Genomic DNA, 23,335 nt, shown 5'->3' on the forward strand with positions numbered 1-23,335 from the left:
GACAACAACTCAGACACTTGGTCTGAGGAAGATGCAGTTTTTGGATGATGCTCTTGACTTAGGCCAAAATGAGGCTTTGTGAAAATATAAATGCAACTATGCCATCTGATTATATGTTGGCCTAAGCACACTCGCATCACTTTCGCATCATGGAACAATGTAGCAACATGTGAACCTGAAACCATTGCTCGAGAAGCCATTTTGTGTAAGGGGGGCCATTTTCAGTTTTGTTCTGCTCTCTGCTCATCATAAGTATTCTGGTTTTCAGCTTGAGCACAGTCCCCAACTGCTACCTGAACTTTGAGTTGCTTACATAGTTAGGAATGCCAGGCCGCCAAATGAATTGTTTGTCTTATAATGAGAGAAACTTGAAGCTGTACATGAGCACGACTAATCAGCAAACCCAGGTGCCACCCAGTCTCATTAGACCATGATAGCAGGCAGTTATAAAGAATTATACATGGCAGTATGTGCTCCTCTGCTGGAGCTGTTATTCATTTCTGCTTCAGAACTGTCTGACCTTAGCACAGAAAGATAACGTTAGCTGGTAAAGCAAGGAATGCCACCTCGTTATAGGGAACATGATATGCCTTCCTCCGTCCAGATGCACCCAGTTCTCAGATAGTAAATTGTCTTGGCACTGGCGGAAAGAATGTATAATGTTTCATTAGAATGAATTACGTAGTAACCCCTTGAACCTTAGTCTGATGATGTCTGAACAAAGGGGACCGGGCAATGCCTTCTAATGCCTTCCAATGCTGTGAAGTTTGCTATATTTGTGACTGTTGTACTGATGCTCGCTCTCTGTCCCCTCATGGTGTCTGCCTTACATGTCGTGGGGAGCTGAGATCCATTTGATCAAATGCTGTTATTGAATAAATATATTTGACTTCCAATCCTTGTGGCTGGCTTGTCATTAGTATATGGTTGGATGCCTTAATTCCGGTTTTTGATCCGTCAGTGGTACCAGTCTTGAATCCAGAGAAGCAAAAGCCAAGCGGTTCCTCACAGCCGGAGAGTCGAGGGGAGAATTGATAAGAACCGGGCTGTGTTGAATGAAAAGCGCAAAGTGGCACGTTTGAACTAAGTTTAATGAACTGTGTAAAGAACTGTAAAAAGTGTTAAGGGGAGACCAGCTGTTGCACGTTGCTCCCCTCCTTCCTACCCTGTCATTCTCTGCTGTCACAGCTCCATAGTTGTACTTTTTTTGGTACACTTGACCACTGTTAGTAACCAAATCCTCCCTATCTTTGCTCTTGGCTCTCCCTACTAAAACAAGATATTGAGGAGAGCAACCTATAAAAGTAAGCATCTCACATACAGTTATAGAAACATTCCCATCTCTGTATAATTTAGTTCCCATCCCTGGCCCCGACCTCCCCTTTAAAGCAAGCTAGTGTACCCTGGCCAACCAGGGGCCATGGGTGAGGCTCTGGAAGCAATATAAACAATTGTTGTAGAAACCTGGTTCGCATAATATTTTTTAAAGAGTAGCATAGACAGAGACAGTTTATTGCATTGCAACGCGATATAGACAGACAACATAATCCACGGTACCTTCAAGCAGCAACCTGCACTCTGCACTCTCATCTATAAAGGAAATCAATCAGTGTTGATTTAAAACTGAAACTTTGGTAAAGAAAACAAATAAGGCTTGTCGGCCCTGCCCATGCAATGTCCAAAATAATCAGTTGCTGCTATCGGTACTCGTCCACCTATTACCTGATCCAGAGACTTCTCGAAAGTCCAGTCTAATGGCGGCCACTAAAGGTCAGCCATGCCCTTCTGCACCTGCTTGTATATTTTCATTCGATACACATAATCAGGGTCGTTCATTGTCCGAGTGTCCTGATCATGTGACACCTCCAGGTGGCAAGGTTTTGAAATACAGTGTCAGAAGTTCTGATTTAAGACAACTAATGCCATGCTGGCCCAATCCGATAATGTACCGCCAGTTCTAAAACTAAGGTCTCATAAGCCATATCATAACTGTAACTAAGAGATTCTATTAAAACAGAAATATTCAGTTTAAGATGAATATTAGAGATATGAAGGATTTACATGATATACTGGCTATGAGTTAGGGTTCTAGAGCATTTTGAAGTTGGAATTTGATCAATAATAATTTCAAGTCTTAGCCTTGAGAAATCCCAGAGCGTGAAATGCATGGCCATGATGTCAGCTAATTAATATTTTGGATCATGGAGACTGCTAGAGGGTGCAGACCAAGAGGGCCGCATGAACGAAAGCTCTGGTGTCTTCCACCCCCGAACACTGAATGCTGGAGACTAGCCCAACCACCGGAGAAACAGTGGAGAAGATGGAGAACCCCCCTTCCCGCATGCATAGTTGAAACTATTACCGAATCACCAAAGGAGATAGCCTCACATGACAAAGGCAGTCGCTTAGATGCCGACTGGCAACACAGAGGGTCTGGAGTAGAAACGTCAGGTAAAGAGAGAGTGCCCGACCACACAATGAGACCGAGTGGAAAGCTTTTGACACGGATTGCCGAGCGCAGGGAAATAGTGGTGTCCGACCCTGCTGCTGGAGCTGAGCGACACACCACTGAATGATTGAGGGGGACTACTGAATAATTGAGGGGGTAGTCATGTGGAGAAGTGGCAGGCCTGAAGGAGGGACACCAGGAGAGGAAGAGACCTTGCACAAGAGGGGAGTCCGGACCAAGGGTGAGAGCCAGAGACAGGAGGCTGGTGCCTTCGTCCCCACATGTGACGAATCAGAATCATGCGATGACGTAACGTCTCCCCACAGGGGAGCCCTTCCCTGTAAGGCTAAGGTAGTGCAACAGCTAACCAATAAACCCCCTAGGGGTGGTAACATGCTGGAGGACCTTCCAGGGGAGGACTCCCCTTTTAGAGATAGGGGCGTTCATTCCATGACTCTCCTCCCTAATCCCCTTTACCCTCTCACCCAAGCTTCTTACCACATTCTCACACTACTACCTATAACACTAAGGTACTATATTCTAGCACCAGCACTTCCTCAAGAACTGAGATGGGGAGGACCTAAGGAGACAGGAAGCGTACCATAGCCTCTCATCAAGGTACTGAGACGAAGAAGCCAGAGGAGACATAAAGATCACTGCATGGAAACAAAGAGAGACCTTGACAGTCTGTGGGGGACGAACCAGTTACCAGGTATAAAAACTGACAAAGGACTTCAATCAGTGATAGCCAGCAAGGAAGCTGGAAATGCAGGGAAGTTCAAACATGTCAAGAAGGAGATAAAACCCGAACAGAGAAGCGGCTATAGGGAGAGTGGCGTTGGCATAACCTCAGGGAGGTGGATTCGGTGGTCCCACAACAATGCTGAGACCGACAGCTCTCAGGCCCGCTGCAGCATGGCGGAGTGCCAAAGAGCAAAGAAGGAAGAAGCAGCAGCAGTCAAGACCAACAACCGCTACCAACACCCCAGGAAAAAATGGAGACAAGGTTGCCTCGACAAGACGATAATGGGGCCTCTGGGAGACCAGTAAGGGGTTGGTTGCAGAAGAATGTATCAGGCGTAATCTCCCTCGTCCCAGTAGTCCCACCAGCGCCACTGGAGGAGAAGACTGTGAGTTGTGCATCATGAGTAATCTCCCTCGTCCCAGTAGTCCCATCAAAGCTACTCGAAGGAAAAACGTTCAAATGTGCACCAGGAGTAATCTCTCTCATCCCAGTATCCGCACCAAAACGAAAAAAGATTGTGAGATTGTGAGTTGTGCATCGGGAGTAATCTCCCTCGCTCCAGCAGTCCCATCAAAACAACTGGAGGAAAAGATTGTGAGATTTGCATCAGGAGTAATCTCCCTCATCCCAGTGGCATGCACAAGTGGTTGAGTCTTGTCCGAGGGGAACAACAAAGGAATCACAACACCCCTGGGAGGAATTGTAGCAAGAGTTGCAACTGTTGATGAACAATGTTGGTTGAACTTGAAAAGAGATTGGTTTACCAGGAGAAGGGAGGCACTTTCCTGGTCTCCTTTCTGCATTTGAACTGTTATGATCTCCACAAAGAGACTCTTTTCTTACTAGAAGGAGGGAGTCATCCTCCTAGGGGCGCTATTTTGTTATTTTCAATTTACTAGTGATAGGGTCAGATTAGGAGTTTTGGACAGACGACAGGCTTATTAGTTATATGGACATTCTGATGACTTGCACCCAAGATTATTCTTTCTTAGGTAGAGGAATTCTGAAAGTGTTAGGGAGAGTTAGGCCTTTATTTTGTTTTAATGAACACAATTCCTTGCACCATGCCAACCTTGTATCAGACTCCTGCTTCTGACACCTTATCACACAATCCCCCGGGGATGTGCTGCAGCACTCTGCCGCAGGGACGAAATTGGAGCAGCTAAGTTCTGTCATTGGTTGTGAGGACTCACAGCGGATTAGAGGAAGCTGGGGAACAAGGAAGGATAGAGGTGGCTAGCCCCATGAACAGGAGGTGAGAATCGCACAGGCGAAATGGTGAGCAAAAGGAGGAAGGTGGAGGGGGCACACAACGGGATAACAGACATCACACGATCCTCCTGAAGTGAGGAAGACAGCCAGCTGTCCCTGAAGGGCTAAAAAATAAATCACAGTAAGCCCACTCCCTCAAACCTGCCATAGAAGGTCCAGATGCGAGGAAATGGCAAGACGGCCCAGGGCATAGGTGAAGAAACTGAAATAGGTGTGTCCTGGGTCCCTTGTGGAGGAGCCTGCATCTGGAAGCATGAGCCCCACCTCAACAACATTGTGGACACGATAGACCCTTGAGGAAGGTACGGGAATAGATAAAGCGATCAAAAGGTACCGAAGGGCAGCAGCTGGGAGAAAGAAAGGAAGTCAGAGCACTGAAGAGCGAGTTGAGTGAAACCTTTGGGCAGAAAAAGGGGGAGACACAGACTACGCAGTTCTGGAGTCGAGATCCATGGTAAACAGACCCACAACTGGAAGAAGACATGGAAGGGGGAAAGGAGGATACCGCGATGAAAGGATTATGAACCGTAACGTACTGGAAGAAAGACTCGGACTATGGGGCTCCATGAATGGGGATCAACACCGTTCTGCCGGCATCCGTAATCCGCCGGCAATGCTCCCGGACTGGGTGCTGGAAATGGTATCCACATTTGCCGGTATCCTTGTGGCTCTACCGCCACGATACCGGCAGGGTCAGAATGAGGCCCAATGTCTCAGTTGTAGGGAGTTCTTTACCAGAATGGGAGTCCCTGTCCACTGGTGGGGAGTCACTCCCAGTGAGGTCCCGCCTTCCTAAACTCCTAACGGAGGGTGTTGCTTAGCAAGCTCACCTCCCTAGCCTCAAAAAGGGTAGCTCACCCCAAGGAAGACTAGATGAAACCTCCAGATTCGTCACTGAACATTTTTCAGGAGATTAAGGCATTGAGAGTGGATATACAGTCATCCATATCCGAGCTGAGGGGAAGTACTGACAGGATGAAGGAGGGTCTCGAATTCACGGAAAACAACCCCCTAACAGCAGACAGTAGAAAAAAAATGTGATGCCAGACTCCTTGACATAGAGCCTAGAGAGGAAGAACTAAGCCTAACAGGGAAAGGAGGAGTAACTGAGGATACTAGGACTAAAGGAGAAAGAGGAAGAGCTCCCGGAAGAAGTGGGAAGGAAGGTCAAGTAAATAGGTAACAAGTTATTTAAAGAAGAAGGGGGGCGAGACATTGACATTGAGAGAGTGCACAGAGAGGAAGAGCCACTGAGAAGACTGAGATCAGTGGTGGTAAAAGGCAATAGTTACAGGAAAAAGACAGATGTCCTGATAAATACCAGAAAGAAAGTTGAAATAGATAATGAGAAGTCCAAAATTAGGACCTTTCAAGACCTCTCAGGACTGACACTGTCCAAAAGAAGGGAATGCAAACCGGTGACCTCATGGTAAGGGTGAGGTATAGATGGAATTAAATTTTCCATTTGCGTGTATATTTTTTTAACAACTTTATATATTATAAAGTATCAACATACAGTAGTAACAGACATATTTGATGACAACAGAGCCAATTAAGGCATACTCGACACACCAGGCATGAATTCAATTTTGTTTACATTTGGCAGTAATAACCATTTTGTGCATTGATTAGGACACCACTTAATAATAGCAGCACTACGGCAGGGAAGCCGCTACAGGGAGTTACTCGACTTAGCTCATGACGAAGCCGGACGCCCGAGCCTGACAGCAATTGACAAAGCTCTTTTGTTTTGGTTCGACCCAGACACACTATTTATGAAGAACCTCTTGAATGTCTCCCAAATATTGCTGGGTCTAGCTACAGACACAAAGAGTAAACAGAATCCCAGTTCTGCGTCACAGCACCACGACAGATCCACAACAAATCCACCAACTATTTTCCAATAACGGGCGGAGTCAGACTTGACCATTACATCAGGATGCACCTCTTGTCCAGTAGCATGTATATCAACAATAGTTTACTGTCATTTTTAGCAAGACCAGGTAGCAACCCAAACATTCAACCAAGCAGATCGTGTGGCACTGCATGACCAATCATTAGGACATTATATTAATTTAAATCTGGAATTAAATGCCTTTCTCTGAGTATAAAGACACATATATGCCTACAATTTGTCATTATGTCTCTCCCAGCTTCAGCGCCCACCTTGGTCTGCAAGAGAGCTCTTCACCAGGAGTTGCGCTTTATCCCATCCAGTACAGGGTAGAAACTATTCTCCTCCTATTAGCTGAGTTTATTATGTATTGCAAAATTGGGCCTTTACGAGGTTCCAGTGGAAAGCACAGTGACGAGGCGCGAAAAAGCCACCCTTAGACTGAAGTACTGGAAAGTCCACTTAACGTCCCGCCCCAACTTGGCCTCAACCTGCTCCATGGAAACAAATTTCCTTTCTGGGTAGAAGTCAGACATGTAGTTTACACCCAAGCGCGGCCACGCACTCACAAATGTGTGCTTATCTCTGAGTACGAAAGAGACAAATGAAAATGAAGCAAACACTGTGCTCACCCATTAACAGAAGATCGCCATGGAAAGAGACAATAAGAAATCAGTACCTGATAAATACAGTAGAGACAAAAGACAGTAGAGACAATACAGAACAATGGATTAAAGCAATGGAAGACAGTCACAGGTGCAAGGAAGTTCGGGAAACTTAAAGCTGCCTCACCGGTGAAGGGATGAGATGGTCCTGCAAGTCTTCGGGGGTTCCCTAATGTGAGGATTCAGGTGAGGTGGAGGGCAGTGGGGGGAGGGAAGGGATTTCTGAATCTGTTTTCATGTGTAAGTAGTTGAGTCTTTATGTATTGAGTTATTCTATTGAATGATTGATCAAAGGGGGGAAGTGACAAAGAGTATGGCAGAGCTAGGCGGACAGGGAGAAGAAGGGAGAGCTCATTCTTAGGGGCCAGTGTGCAAGCAGGCATACGTTAGAACAGGTTCTACGTTGCGTGGTTAAATTACAATAATTGGTTGCAATATTTGATATTGATTTTGTAATGTGCATCTGTCGGACTAAACCGCATCTGGGCGTAGATAGAACTAGAATACGGGCCGCCTTTATCTCATGGACCACCCCAAAGTGCAACGAGGACATAACTAAAACCTGAATATGGTTTCTTTCTTGGCTGTCTCTGACCTACTTGGGCCAGCTGTTTTAATATGTGGGTTTTCAAGACCCCGTTCGGAACTAATAAAATGTTTTCTAGCCCGAATTTCCATCGGTAAACTGTTCCATAATTTGGGGGCGTACACACTGAATTTCCGGTCGCCTCTGGACATGTAGTTTGACCCAGGGATTTCCATTAACAACTTGTCACTGGAAGGCAGCTGTTGAGTCGGAAGATAAAGCCAAATGTTCTTAATTAAGTATGGGGGCAAGTTATTCAGCACTTGCACACGAGACACAGGATTTTAAAATATATCCGGTCCTTTACTGAGATCCCGTGTAAGGATTGACAGAGATTGGAGAATGGGGAGGATTTGATCACCCTAAAAATCATCCTTAGTGCAGCATGTTGGGCTTTTTGCATACAATGAATTTGTGTAACTGGTAAACCTGCCAGTAGTCGTTGGCAGTAGTCTATGTGGGAAGTCGCCAGAGTCCCAACCACTACTGGGTGGTCCTCCACCGGTATAAAAGGAAGGGCATGTCATAAGATGTGCTAGGTGTAGAAAACAAATTGAACCTTTGCGCTAACCTGGGCTGTACATCCTAGATCTTCCTGCCAGATACAACCAAGGTGTTTAACTTTGGGAGCAAACTCTAGATCTGCATCCAAAAGATGAGGGGGAACCGGCAGCCTGGTGTTACTCAGAAGGTGTTTTGGACCGAACAAGGCAACGTCCATTTTACCGCCGTTCAACAGAAGCCAGTTAGATGACATCCATGCTCTCCTCTTCACCTGACAATTTTCAATTGTTGGGATGGTCTCATCTGCCTTCCCTAGTTTTACAAACACTTGGTTGTCGTCCGCATAGGAGTGAGAGTTGACCTTATATGTTCTGAGCAGATCCATCAAGGGGCTCAGATAGAGATTAAATAGAAAGGGAGAGAGTGATGATCCCTGTGGAACTCCACATGCCTGCGGGAGGGTAGTTGAGGTAAAACCACCCATCCTGACCAGTTGCTGCTTCTCCAAAAGAAAAGAGGTGAACAATTTGCTGGCTTGGGCTGAAACGTTACTGATCTCTCTGAGCCTTCCGAGTAAAATGCAGTGATCCACTGTATCGAAGGATGCAGAGAGATCTCGCCAAACCACCTCCAGCAGTTTGCCCCACACTCCTGTCAGTGCAGTCTCTGTCCCAAAAACTGGGTAAACACTGGACTGCAGGAAGTCCAGTAAAGATTCCTCGTCATTGTCCTTTAGAAATTGCAAGATCACAATGTTTACTAGGATTTTAGACGGCCACAGAAGGCCTGCACTGGGCAATAGTTTCTCAATTCCCCTGAATCCAAATAAGGTTTTTTCAAAAGGGAGGAAATTGTAGCCCTTTTCCAGCATGGAAGGTACAACCCCAGTTAGTAAAGACTTGCTGACAAAAGATGTTACAAAAGGGGCAATATCCGGCGCTAATATTTTAGTCACCCTTGTAGAGATGGGAAATAGTTGGTCATTCGTGGGTTTCAGATTTTTCAAAAGACCTATGACATACTCATCCGTGACTGCTAAAAAAGAGAAGGGTTCTCGTCTGCCGATCGCCAATGCTGCCTTCAGGCAGTCAATAGTGCCAATTTGTTTTTCAATTAATAGTATGCTGCCTGTGGCAATATTATTTTGAATCAACTGGATCTTTTTGTAGAAAAAGAAATTGAACTCAATAGCCTGTTTCACGGAAGCTTCCATGGATGAGATAATACATTTAGGTTGCACGAAATTATTAATAATAGAAAACATTTCTTTGGTTTGATTAATAGAATCTTCAATTTCTTTTCTCGGGAATTCAGCATTGGCTTTAAATAATGCCTTTGTATACTCCAGGGACAGTTCTTTCATGTTATCCAAATTATTCACAAGTTGAGGAAACGTAGGTGGGCTCTAAAACCAAAAGGAGACACAGAGGGGCTCCTGAGACCTGTGAATCAGACAATTCAAGATAGCTAGGAAAGTGAAGAGGGGACCTTCAGGAAGATTGAAGATTGCATCACTGAACTGTAAAGGGTCTAAACTCCCTAGCAAAAAGGTCTCGGATAGCAAGGAAATTGGGCAGAAATTACATAGACATTCTATTCATACAGGAAACCATACAGGAACCCAGACTAAAAAATGGGGGTGAATGGAAAATACTGGGGCAACATGGAGGGTAGGTTTTCTGAGCCTCAGGACACAAGGGGAGGTGTTGGGATCTCAGGCAAGAGAACACTCTCACTGGTGATTAGTGAAATAAGTAAAATGCTGGGCAAAGGATTCTATTGGCAAAAGGTCTATTAGGTAATCTGATGATTACGCTCTGCTCTATTTATAAGCCTCTTTTGCAGAAGAAACAATATAAGCAGTTATGGGTATTTTTTTATTTTATGGGTAAGATAGACAGCATATTATTTTATTTTATTTAATGTTACATGCTTAAAATAAATAAAATGTTACCTTTAACATCCTTCAATACAATAAAAACTAAACTAAACATTGTTATCTTATATTAGTTCCAACAGAATAAAATACTTATAAATATACCTAAAATTACAGCTTTTAAATTAAACATTCATAGGTGCATCTCTTAAATGCAATTTATTTCAATGTATTTTACCACACATTACATAGATCACACAAACAATAACAAAATATCTTTCATGTTTCTGCAAGAACAAATGACGTCCTTCCCGAAAGGTGTTGCCACAAGTATAGCTTATTGCCTAACTGTGTCAATACAAAAGACAAAACAAACCGGTTATTTGGGGGACAAGGGGAAGTGAAGGACTCAAAACACATGTGATCTAATGCAACAGTTCCAAATGCAAATATTTAAAAAATGTGGCTACTGCCAATACGGTTAAGGTGGTCCGTCTCGCAAGGCAATGTGTTCAAACAGTTTCCCATACCCCAAAATAAACGATTGCTTGTATTTTTTCAGCAACGTGAAGATTTATTTCTTGTACTACTGTACAAGTAACCAATAGGTGTTTCAAAGTTTCGGTTTGTCCTCTTATGTTGCAGAATCTGCAATGAGTAGATTCAAGTTTCAACACACCATATGATATGACATGATATGATAAGTCATTTATAACGCGTCTGTACACAAGTGTCTCACCAAAATGTCCTTACTGAGTACTAGGTTCCATCTGAACCTTAGGATGAAGCGTCTAATCTTCCTATCAGAATAGATTGCAAGATATGGGGATAATACTCCCAAATGTTTTTGTTCTCGGCACAAATGATTAAATAATGCATACTTATGCAGTCCTTCTATGGTGGCTATCCAAACAAACTCATGCAACACTCATTTCACTCTCTCCGGTTTCCCCAAGAGTTCCAAAGTTGAAGAACCAATTTTGTTCAGGAGGTCAAAACAGACCTCAGAACACTCAATGAGTAACGCACTACGTCTCTCTTCTAAAATCCCCTACAGGTCAACAAATAGGGAGTTTCCATTGGGCACACAATATTGTTGTAAAGTGATAGGAGTTTCCATTGTGCTCTAGACAGCATTGAGCTGATACCAAGCTTGTACCCAATCGTGACTAATGGCGCTGAACTTGGAATCCGAAGAGCTCTCCTCCAAATCAATGCTTCCAGATATGGCAAATTTTCCAAAATAGATAAAGCTTGAATTTCTTCCCCAAATAAAATCTTGGGGACAATTTCCCCCTCATAAAATGTAATGGCTGGGACCACAGAATATTTGCCATATCTACCTAATTTTCCGTTTCTGAGGTTTAGTGGTAATTGGAAACAACGGGTAAAAAAACAAGGCTCTGCACCTCCTCCAAGGGTTCAGAATCAACCCTCCAACGAAATGATGCACTTTTTTTCTTTCTAGTACATAACATTAGTTTTTGCTTGATTTATGTGGAGTGAGAGGGTACAGATGAAATCGGTAAAGCCATCATTTAAATGTTGTATGCCTATCTGGGTGCAATCAAAATCATCGGCATATACCATCCAAACAGGCCTCTGGTTTTGCATTTTCAGAGTTACAAAGGCTGCTGATTGCAAATAGTCTGCAATGTACAGACTAAAAAGGCAGGGTGCAAGAACACAAAACTACCTAACCCCTCTCGATAAGTAGGGATTTGGCAAGAGAGTAACCCATTTTGGTTTAACCTGACTCGAACATTAGATTTTTTGGGAGACTAATTATCATCTGCAACAACCCCTGTGGAATTCCCCACTTTGTTAGTTTTGACCACAAAATCCGTCTATCGACCGCTTCAAATGTGGCCGTGAGATCTATAAACGCTAAGTCTAAGTAAATGGAATTGTACTTCCCCGCTCATGCCAGGTTTTGGATGCATTTTAACATGATGCCATTTAAAGATGTCCCCATAAGTTTCCTAAAGCTGGTCTGCCATTTGTTTATTCTGCCTGAATCTTTTTTAACCCATGGATCCAGGTGTTGTAATAACAGTGACGCAAACACCTTACTATCGGCACCAAGAATGGAGATCGGCCGATAGTTTGAGGGTCAGATCTTGCCCCTTATTTGTATTTGGGCACAATATATACGGTTGACCAAGACTCAGGAAAAGTGTAAGAATCTGCCACATGTTTAAATAAGAAGGTCAATGTAGTAGCCCATGCGGCTGGATCACCCTTAAATAGAAAGGTAGATCATTTATTCTGGCCCGGAGCGCAAGAGGTGCTGATCTTTTTTAGTACTTTCAGCACACATTCGCAGGCTTCTTCCAACTTCCAGCTTTTAACCTCAGTGACCAGTTCCTGAGTTGGACATACTACCAAAAATTCAGCCTCGGCAAACAAGGCCTCAAAATAAGACAACCAATCTTTCTCTGAGACAGAATTTACCTGTTGAAGGGGTTGTACAGCATCTAATTCATTAATCCACCTCCCAAAAACCTGTGCATTCTTATTTCACAGGGTCAACAGCATAGATTTCGCATCCATTTGACTCTTTTTAGCCCGACTACCCCAGAGCCAATTCTTATAAGACTGCCTTTCCTTCTTAATCAACCCAGTCTTTTCAACAATAGGTATGCCCCCCCACCCTTTAGTGATCTGATCTTCTCTCTCATCTCTTTTTTCCTAGTGGCAACCTCTATATAAAAGGCATGGAGAGGTCTTTTCAATCTTGCTTTGCCACCAGGTTTAACAGGGGGCAAAGTTGAACATATCACCCACCAAAAAATTCGCAAAATTATCTATAGGCAGCATATTAATTGTAACAGGCAACCTAAATATGGACCTGGATCGACGACAGATAAGTCGAACATGCGAGATGGGGAGAACCGAAAAGGCCTGAAACCGTTTTTGACTTTTATGGTCTATGGAACATTTGGAGGTCATTTAACCCACCACAGAGGGTGTGTTCCTTTTTTTTAGGACAATACTACAAGACATACACTAGAATCAACTCTTCTTGGAGAGGGGCCAGACATATGAAGTGACTGTAACTTGTATAATAGAAATGGTGTGGAAAGACCACAAAACAGACCACAAAATTATATGGATTCAGATTGATATTGTTATGTCTTGACCATCGTGTAGAACGAGGATACCTCCGTCCACAAGTGCCGCACAGGGAGACTACAAATGTCACTCTCTGTGCAGCCCTTGAGGCCACAGGTGGGAGATGATCTTCCGGAGCCACGTACTTCTGGGAACCCCTGGGCCACTGCAAATAAACACCGGTTAAGTAACTAGCCACAACAATAATCACAAACCAAACAACAAGAAAGGAACGGTCTTACCAATGGCTGATAGATGCAGTACAGTTAAACCCAGTGAGGGATTCCGGGACCCACAAGTGTCTTGCCTTCGATGCAGAGTGTTCCTCCCAAAAAGGTAGGTAAAGTTCTTGAAAGGCACCGGGCCCACCTGTTGATGGAGTCCACCAAGAAGTCCAGAAAAACAAAACCAAGGCGAATATCAGAACGGAAGACCAAAGGCAGTCCGTGATTCGTAACCAGAGTTCCAATATCCAAGAGCCAGAACACAGGGCAATCCAAAAAACAGTCCGTGAAACAATCCAAAGGTCGAATTCCAAATGAGCCAAATATGAACGTAGCGCCAAACAGTAGTCACAAGAACAGCTGTGAAGCACTGAACACTCGTATCCGAGCGTTTAAATAGTGGCGCTACGTTTGTCTTCTGGTCATGTGGTCCGCACCTGCATCACGTGATTGCGTTGTTGTTACACGTGAGTGGGAGGAGTCGGTCATGTGACGCGGAAGCAGGAAACGGGACCGATCCCGCAACCGCCACGGAATACGCCAATGGAGCGGGCGTCCGCGGTGGTGGGCTGGCCATTGGCGCTGCCGCCCTGGAACACGGGAAGAAGGCAGCGATGGGTCCCAGATCCTAGCCTGCGGATGGGGCATAGTGGAGGTATGGGGTTTGGGGTTCTGGGGGGTGACATCAGGAACAACGGGAACTCCTAGGGACGTGACAGATATAGTGGATTTGTCACAAGGGACACATTTTGGCATTGTAATGATTATTTGCTCAAGGATATGGTTTTTACAAAACAACTGAGGGAGGGAATAGGCCTCTTCTGCGAAGAAAATGGAACAGCAGAGCTTAGGGAAACACGGTCTCAGAGACAGCCAATGCCACTCTTAGGGGGTTCCTAATAAAGGAAGGGCCAGAAAAGAAAAGAGAGAGAAGAACCATTGGAAAGAGACTCAGGGATGATCTAAAAGAAATGGAAGGGAGACTGGGACATGGATAGAGGTTAAGTGAACACCCAACCTCAGCTATCCAACAAATTAAACAACAGCTGAAAACCCTAGCCACAGAAGAGATATTCCACAAATGAAGAATCCTACAGCAGAAATCGTGTGAAAAAGGTAAGAAAGCGTACTCAAGTGGTCGAAGTGGGCGGGAGCAGTTGGGAACGCTGCTCCTCTACTTTGTTTATTGCGTTTTACTGTTCCTATACTTTTTTTTTTTAAACCATTCCAGAATAGTTTCATTTTAAAATGTAGGAAGAAGTTGAAACTTGCACTTCAGTGCAGTGTACTGAACGTTCCCTTAAACAACGGGCACATTTGATTAAGGGATTGTATTATGCGTGGAAGGGGGTATGGTGATTGGGTTTGTGGGTAGCGGGGGCAGGCCAGGAGGGAACATAGTTCCACTACTTCTTTTCGTACAGTTCGACCACTGGCATACTGCCTATTAGTAATAGGCCTGAGAGACCAAAGGCGGGAAAGAAGAGTAGATCATCTATAGGGTGAAAAAAGGGAGAGGATAGCTGGTCTGAAAAATATTGCAGACAGATTTGCCAGGTATTATAAAAATCTCTATAGGGAGGATAGCTCCACAACAAAAGAAGATGCTTCCGAATATGTCAGAAACTGGACTCACCTAAGCTAGATACTGACAAAGTCCAACAGCTTGACCAGCCAAATGCAGTGGAGGAGGTGATCATCACAATAAGAGGTATGCAGTCAGGTAAAGCCCTAGGAGAGAATGGTTTTACGGTAGGTTCGATAAACGTTATGCAGACATCCTGGCACCACACCTGGTTAAAGTGTTCAACGCCATCTTGAAAACTGGGGATGTTCCACCCTCCTTCTGAAGAGCGGTCATCGCTGTCATGCAAAAAGTGGGTAAGGACTCACTGCACTGCAATGTGGTCCTTAAAAACCCATCTCACTTTTAAATGTAAACACAAAGATTTTCGCTAGAGTGCTAGCAACCAGAGCAAAGGACATCATGCATAGGCTAATTAATTTGGAGAGCTGTGGAGGCCCTCTATAAAAACTGGCAAGCACATGTGGTAGTAAATGGGAGGAACACTGAGTGGTTCCACTTGCAAAGGGGAACATGACAAGGGTGCCCCTCTCACCACTACTGTTCATTTTAGCACTTGAATCATTGGAGGCGAAGATTCAGCAAAACCCAATAATAAAAAGGTACAATGGTGGGAGAACTAGAATTCAAGCTAGGGCAATTTGCAGACAGCGTTCTACATGTCATTGCCCTGCTCATTTCCACCCCAGAAGCATTTAAAGAAAAAAGACTGTATGAATCCCTTTCTGGATTCCGAATCAACATGACCAACTCCAACCTTGTCCCATATGGAAGACCAATGGCGGTCAGAAACGGGAAATGCGAAAATGATAACCCTGTCACTCCAAAGAAAAAGTATTAGCTATTTGGGGTTTCAAGTGACAAGGCAGATGGAGGACTTCTAAGAGGTGAATTACCCACTGGTACTCGCAAAAATCGACAGCCTTTCCCTGTGAAGTTAGGGAGGTGAGCCAACTATGCAATACCCTCCTTAGGGGGTAGAGGCAAGCATGACCTCACCGGGAGAGACCCCGCCCCTTCGGGACAAGGACATCCGTTCCGATGAGGAACTCCCTAACCCACTTACATATAATTCATCAGTAATAACATCTGCTGGAAGAAAATATGAAGACCAAATTGATATATTGTATCGTCATGTGGACTTTTTGAATAAACCTGCAAAGTAATACTTCTGTAGTAGTGAGACAAAGAAAACCACTGGAGTAATACAGATTGCAAGCAGAGCAGAGAAGAAGGACTTTGACGTTGCGCTGGGGAAGTACCATGACAGCATCCTAAATCTAAGAGAAGGAGACCTGGAAGAGAGGGAGAGAGACCCAGGAGTTTGAAACCAGTTGGACGAGTAAAGCTGAAGGAGAGAGACACACGGCTTCCAAGCTCGGAAGGAAGCTGGCATGCAAGTCCGAACCTGTGTCAAACTGAAGGAGAAAGAGAATCTGAAGGGCTGCTAATTCCTAACAGCAGTCGAGTAAGAGGTGGTGGCGTGACGAAAATGGGTGGACTTGGGAATCCATGGAACATGCCGAGAACACTTCTCTGAGGGCACTGCGGAGCGTGCTTACCAAAGGAGAGAGAGGCACATGGCTTCCCGGAAGGAGAAAGAGAAGCCAAAGAACTGCTAAATCCTAACAGCAGTCATGTAAGAGGTGGTGGCAAGACCGAAAAATTGATGGAGTCCAGGAAATACACCAAGACCACCTATCCAAGGGCATCACAGAGCATACTTATTGAAGAAGAAACAGAGAGCAGAGAAGTCAACCATGCAGTCACAGAGGAAGATCCTGTCCTGAACGCAGGCACAGTGATGCTACCCCTGCAAGATAAAGGTAATGGGGAAAATGGAAGACCCAGGAGGAAAGCCAAGAATAACAAAGGGAATATTCATAGTCGTGCCCGTGAGAACCAAATATCGAAGATACTGAAGAAGAGTGAGAAACATTACTGGAACACATACTCGTCTGTCATGCCTGCGCCATGGGCACATCCATTTTTGCTCCATTTGGACTTTGCTACTTAATGATTATTGTCAACTAACTACGCATACCATAATGCACCTGGCCGCAAGCATTGTTTCCTGGCCGTTCCTATTGGATTTCTATGGAACTACACCCCCCAGAAGCCTCAGAGTCTGGTCCTGCTTCCACCAGCCCAGGAACAGAAAGGGAGGTGGCCGATTGCTTGCAGGTGTGATTCGCCAGGTGAAACCAATTGGCCTGCCTCTGTGCTGGGCTAGGCAGTATATAAGGCTGCTGTCTGCAGTGGCTCAGCCTCTTGCATTGAGAGTCCTTCCTCCACCTTTCGCGAGTGTCTTCGGATCCTTGTATGCTGTTTACCCTCACTCCTGCTTGGACCCTGCCTTGCAGCTTGTTACACCCTGCTGCCTACAGCCCTAGCCTTTTGGGCTCCCTGCCTTGTTGCTTGCTCCACCCTGCTGCCTCCAGTCATAGCCTTCCAGGCTCCCTGCCTCTCAGCCCAGCTCCTCTGGGCTCTCCACACTGCAGCTGATCACGCTCTGCTGCCTTCCAGTCTCCGCCCTTGCCCTGCCGGGCTCTCCACATTGCAGCGGATCATGCTCTGCTGCCTTCCAGTCTCCGCCCTTGCCCTGCCTGGCTCTCCACATTGCAGCGTATCACGCTCTGCTGCTTTCCAGCCTTAGCCCTTGTCCTCAGGGCTCCCTGCTCTGCAGCCTGCCTCTCTCCGGCTGCCTTTGCCCTTGTCCTCTGGGCTCCCTGCTTTGCAGCCTATCTCACACCGGCTGCCTTAGCCCTTGTCCTCAGGGCTCCCTGCTCTGCAGCCTGCCTCTCTCCGGCTGCCTTTGCCCTTGTCCTCTGGGCTCCCTGCTCTGCAGCCTGCCTCTCTCCGGCTGCCTTTGCCCTTGTCCTCTGGGCTCCCTGCTCTGCAGCCTTCCTCACTCCGGCTGCCTTTGCCCTTGTCCTCTGGGCTCCCTGCTCTACAGCCTACCTTTCTCCGGCTGCCAACAGCCCTTGTCCTCTGGGCTTCCTACTTGCAGCTTATCACGCTCCGCTGCCTACCCTCTACCTTTTTCCCCGCTGGGTCCTCGGCCTAGCAGCCCTCTACAGCCCTCTGCAACCTTCTACATTCGTCGGCCCTGCCCCTCAGGGTTCACTCCTTACTGCCCGGCCCTTCTGGGATCCTTGCCGTGCAGTCTGCTTTACTCTGTTGCCCTAAGCCCTTTTCCTCTGATATTTCTACCTTACCGTCCCACTCTTGTGGGCTTACTCATTGCCTTCCTGCTCCTCTGAGCTCTCCACCTACCTTTCTGTCCTCTGTTATCATATCCTGTTACTCGACTTTCCCTTCCTATCCTTCTGCTAGTTTGCTATCATCTCCTTTCCTGGATTTGTCTGTTGTATCTTCTCTTGTACTGTTTGTAGACCCTTTGTACAGAGCTTGTCTGCTGGTTCCCATCAGTCAACCTCTGCCCCTTCCCTTGTCTCGTTTCTATATCACAGACACCCATAGCTGCTGTTCCAATTTATGAGCAAACAGCGTGGGACTCTGTTATAGCAAACTGTGCAGAAGGCTAGAGTATTTCCAAGGTTCGTGGAATACTCTTTTCCTATTCTGCATACACCCCAAGAGGGTATTCACTCTGTACCTTTTCCCTTGCTACTCTTCCCTACTCTTCACTCCCTTTCCTTTCCGCTGTGTGTGTTCCTATCTGTCCACTTTATTTCAGCACCCAAACTCTTCTGGGTGTCTTGTGCCACTCTTATTAGAGTGCCATTCCTGACAGAATGCAAGAGCCAAAAATGTCTTATTCCATTGGCCGGAAGGGCACACACAGACCAAAGATGCTTCCCTTTCGAGTTAAGAAACCTTTGCATAAACCTATGGTTTCCCTAAGGACAGCAAACAAGAAACTTAGTCTAAAGGACAGTCTCGCCTTAGAAAACAAAGATTTACAAGCACGGTACTATACCCACTGGCTAGCTGACCCTTCTTCCATGTACAATTATTATGACATTTGCGACTATGATCCGCAGTCCTTATCTGTTGCAGAGCTACAGCAAGATAATGAATTCTTACAGATCTTATTAGACCAAACAGTGGAAAACTCTCCTGCGTCTTCTGACAAGCCTTCTAACACCGTAACAGCTAAGGACATATCACTCATTGTGAGAGAATCTAAACCAGAATACGCTGTTGCCAGTGTAATATGCGCAAGATCAGCTTGGCAAACTCCCCAGAATGCTGGAAAACCTTATTCGACAGGACAAGGCAGTTATTATCCTGAGGTTTGTGCATCTGGTTCCGGGTACAAAAGACCTATACTAACCATCGGTTGTCTTAATACTTCCACAGTATCTATTAACCACAATAACCCTAAGGTCAGTCTTCCCATTGCTACAACCACATTTTCTGCCACACCCGCTTCTGAAGCTGTAGTTCAAACTAATGATACTTACCTGCTACACAAACAACTCCTACGACTTAAAAGAAAGACCGAAGACCTTTATGATGACTTTGTTTATTTGTATCACAAGAATCTTATGAAGGGACACAAGTCACCAGACCTTTTGACACTATGTCCAACACCTGACATCTTATCTTTAGAGATCGACATGATAAGGCCTGGAGTTGCCATACAGAAAAGTATACAGACATTTACCAATCAGATGGAAGACCTAAATATATCATATGTATCCCTTCTAGAGATTGACACAGCTCTTTCACCTTCCACCCGCAGAAGCTCAGGTTGTTGTACTGATAGAAAAGAATTAACTCCTCCGGTGGGTCATATCACGCACACAGTCATTACACCGCAAGACAAGGGTGGTCCACTGATTGAAAATCCTTCTGAGTCAAAGGATGATTCCGCCCTCACCCTTGCCTATCGTCCAGTACCCACACCTACAACCTCCTCTGCAATGACAATGGCAGCTGAAGAGACTGGCACAGTTCACACCGAGCATGCGGAAGTGGCAAGCGGGGCTTGCCAAAGTGTGGCTGTGCTATCAGACATCACTCTCGAGCAATTAACATCTTCGGTTTCTTCGATACCCCCTGAATCGCCAGTGGTTGTGGTACCCGATCTACCAGTAGTTGCAACACCTGATTTGTCTGTAGCTGCTATAGCACTCGAACTTCCAACTGCTATTCATGATCTGCCTACTGCTGTGGTTCCTAAACCCCCGGACACATTTGAGACTCCTGAAGTCCCTACTACAGATCTTGAGGTCGCTATAGCTATTATGAATCCTGAAACTACTACTCCAGTTGTTCCTGCTGGTATATCTATAGCACTAAGACTGCCAGACTTTACTCTACCAGTCTCAGGTGTTTTCCAGCCCGCTGGCTCTCTCATGGTTCCCTCACACCTAGTTGTTACAGCCTCGATACCCCCTACAGCCATCCAAGATCTCACCGCTGCTGTATCCTCTGAACTCTCTATGGCAAACCCTAATGTTGTCATTACTACTTCGGATGTCTTGGAAAACCTTCCTAAAGATACCAACTCTGCTGTACCTATGGCTCCACTTTCCAGCATCATACTGTTGCCCATCAAGGAAAAATCTATCTTGGAGCCTGCAGCAGTTTTTCGCAGTTCCTCTCTTCATGCACACACAGTTGGGGTCTGTGTTCCAAAGACTTCATCTTTTCTGAATTCTACATCCAAGGTTCAGAACATTGGTACCGGCTCCGTCATTCAAGACTTTCACCTTACAACTCGTTTCTGGTGCCTCATGATGTGTCTTTTTGGAGTAAGACTCTTGTACTGTGGAACAGACACTCTTCCTACAGGTCGGTCTTCAGGGAGCCTGGAGAGGGGCCTGGAGAGGGGCATACTGTCATGCCTGCGCCATGGGCACATCCATTTTTGCTCCATTTGGACTTTGCTACTTAATGATTATTGTCAACTAACTACGCATACCATAATGCACCTGGCCGCAAGCATTGTTTCCTGGCCGTTCCTATTGGATTTCTATGGAACTACACCCCCCAGAAGCCTTAGAGTCTGGTCCTGCTTCCACCAGCCCAGGAACAGAAAGGGAGGTGGCCGATTGCCTGCAGGTGTGATTCGCCAGGTGAAACCAATTGGCCTGCCTCTGTGCTGGGCTAGGCAGTATATAAGGCTGCTGTCTGCAGTGGCTCAGCCTCTTGCATTGAGAGTCCTTCCCCCACCTTTCGCGAGTGTCTTCGGATCCTTGTATGCTGTTTACCCTCACTCCTGCTTGGACCCTGCCTTGCAGCTTGTTACACCCTGCTGCCTACAGCCCTAGCCTTTTGGGCTCCCTGCCTTGTTGCTTGCTCCACCCTGCTGCCTCCAGTCATAGCCTTCCAGGCTCCCTGCCTCTCAGCCCAGCTCCTCTGGGCTCTCCACACTGCAGCTGATCACGCTCTGCTGCCTTCCAGTCTCCGCCCTTGCCCTGCCGGGCTCTCCACATTGCAGCGGATCACGCTCTGCTGCCTTCCAGTTTCCGCCCTTGCCCTGCCTGGCTCTCCACATTGCAGCGTATCACGCTCTGCTGCTTTCCAGCCTTAGCCCTTGTCCTCAGGGCTCCCTGCTCTGCAGCCTGCCTCTCTCCGGCTGCCTTTGCCCTTGTCCTCTGGGCTCCCTGCTTTGCAGCCTATCTCACACCGGCTGCCTTAGCCCTTGTCATCAGGGCTCCCTGCTCTGCAGCCTGCCTCTCTCCGGCTGCCTTTGCCCTTGTCCTCTGGGCTCCCTGCTCTGCAGCCTGCCTCTCTCCGGCTGCCTTTGCCCTTGTCCTCTGGGCTCCCTGATCTGCAGCCTTCCTCACTCCGGCTGCCTTTGCCCTTGTCCTCTGGGCTCCCTGCTCTACAGCCTACCTTTCTCCGGCTGCCAACAGCCCTTGTCCTCTGGGCTTCCTACTTGCAGCTTATCACGCTCCGCTGCCTACCCTCTACCTTTTTCCCCGCTGGGTCCTCGGCCTAGCAGCCCTCTACAGCCCTCTGCAACCTTCTACATTCGTCGGCCCTGCCCCTCAGGGTTCACTCCTTACTGCCCGGCCCTTCTGGGATCCTTGCCGTGCAGTCTGCTTTACTCTGTTGCCCTAAGCCCTTTTCCTCTGATATTTCTACCTTACCGTCCCACTCTTGTGGGCTTACTCATTGCCTTCCTGCTCCTCTGAGCTCTCCACCTACCTTTCTGTCCTCTGTTATCATATCCTGTTACTCGACTTTCCCTTCCTATCCTTCTGCTAGTTTGCTATCATCTCCTTTCCTGGATTTGTCTGTTGTATCTTCTCTTGTACTGTTTGTAGACCCTTTGTACAGAGCTTGTCTGCTGGTTCCCATCAGTCAACCTCTGCCCCTTCCCTTGTCTCGTTTCTATATCACAGACACCCATAGCTGCTGTTCCAAGTTATGAGCAAACAGCGTGGGACTCTGTTATAGCAAACTGTGCAGAAGGCTAGAGTATTTCCAAGGTTCGTGGAATACTCTTTTCCTATTCTGCATACACCCCAAGAGGGTATACACTCTGTACCTTTTCCCTTGCTACTCTTCCCTACTCTTCACTCCCTTTCCTTTCCGCTGTGTGTGTTCCTATCTGTCCACTTTATTTCAGCACCCAAACTCTTCTGGGTGTCTTGTGCCACTCTTATTAGAGTGCCATTCCTGACATCGTCTCAGTAATGACCGTGTAGTGAAGAAACGTAAAAAACATTACTGGAATACTCATACTCGTCCCAGTAATGACCAAGTGGTGTAGAAATGTGAGAATCATTATTGGAATATTAATCCTTATAGTAGTAATGACCGAAGAAAAGTGAGAATCTTTATTATTATTGGAACATTCATCCTCGTACTCGTAATGACCGAGTAGTGGAGAAGAGGGAGAATCATTACTGGAGCAATCATACTCATTCCAGTGAAGACCAAATAGTGAAGAAGAGTGGGAATCATTACTGGAACACTCATACTCTTTCCAGCAATTAACAAGTAGTGAAGAAGAGTGAGAATCAGTATTGGGACACACATACTCATCCCAGTGGAGATCATGAGAAATCCAAAATCAGGATCTTTCAAGACCTCTCAGGACTAGCACTGTCCAAAAGGAGGGAATGCAAACCGCTGACTGTATAGTAGGGGTGAGGTATAGATGGAATTTTCCATTTGCACTGATCTTTTTTTAACACCTTTATTTATTATAAAGTATCAACATACAGTAGTTACAGACATATTTGGTGACAACAGAGCGAATGAGGGAAAACTCGAAACACCAGGCATGAGTACAATTTTGCTTACATTTTGCAATGATAACCATTTTGTGCATTGAGTAGGACACCACTTAATAATAGCAGCGCTACTGGGGGCGTGGCCTGGAGTGCCGGAAATGTGCTCTCCTAATGGCCTCCGTGAGGGACATGCTGCACAGCCGATTTGGGGAGGTTTCAGCACACTAAACTAAAAATGAAACCCTGATTAGGGCGTCGG

Source organism: Ambystoma mexicanum, chromosome 4p (genome assembly GCF_040938575.1).
Source record: "Ambystoma mexicanum isolate Mex_15411 chromosome 4p, UKY_AmexF1_1, whole genome shotgun sequence".
NCBI classification, from domain to species: Eukaryota; Metazoa; Chordata; class Amphibia; order Caudata; family Ambystomatidae; genus Ambystoma; species Ambystoma mexicanum.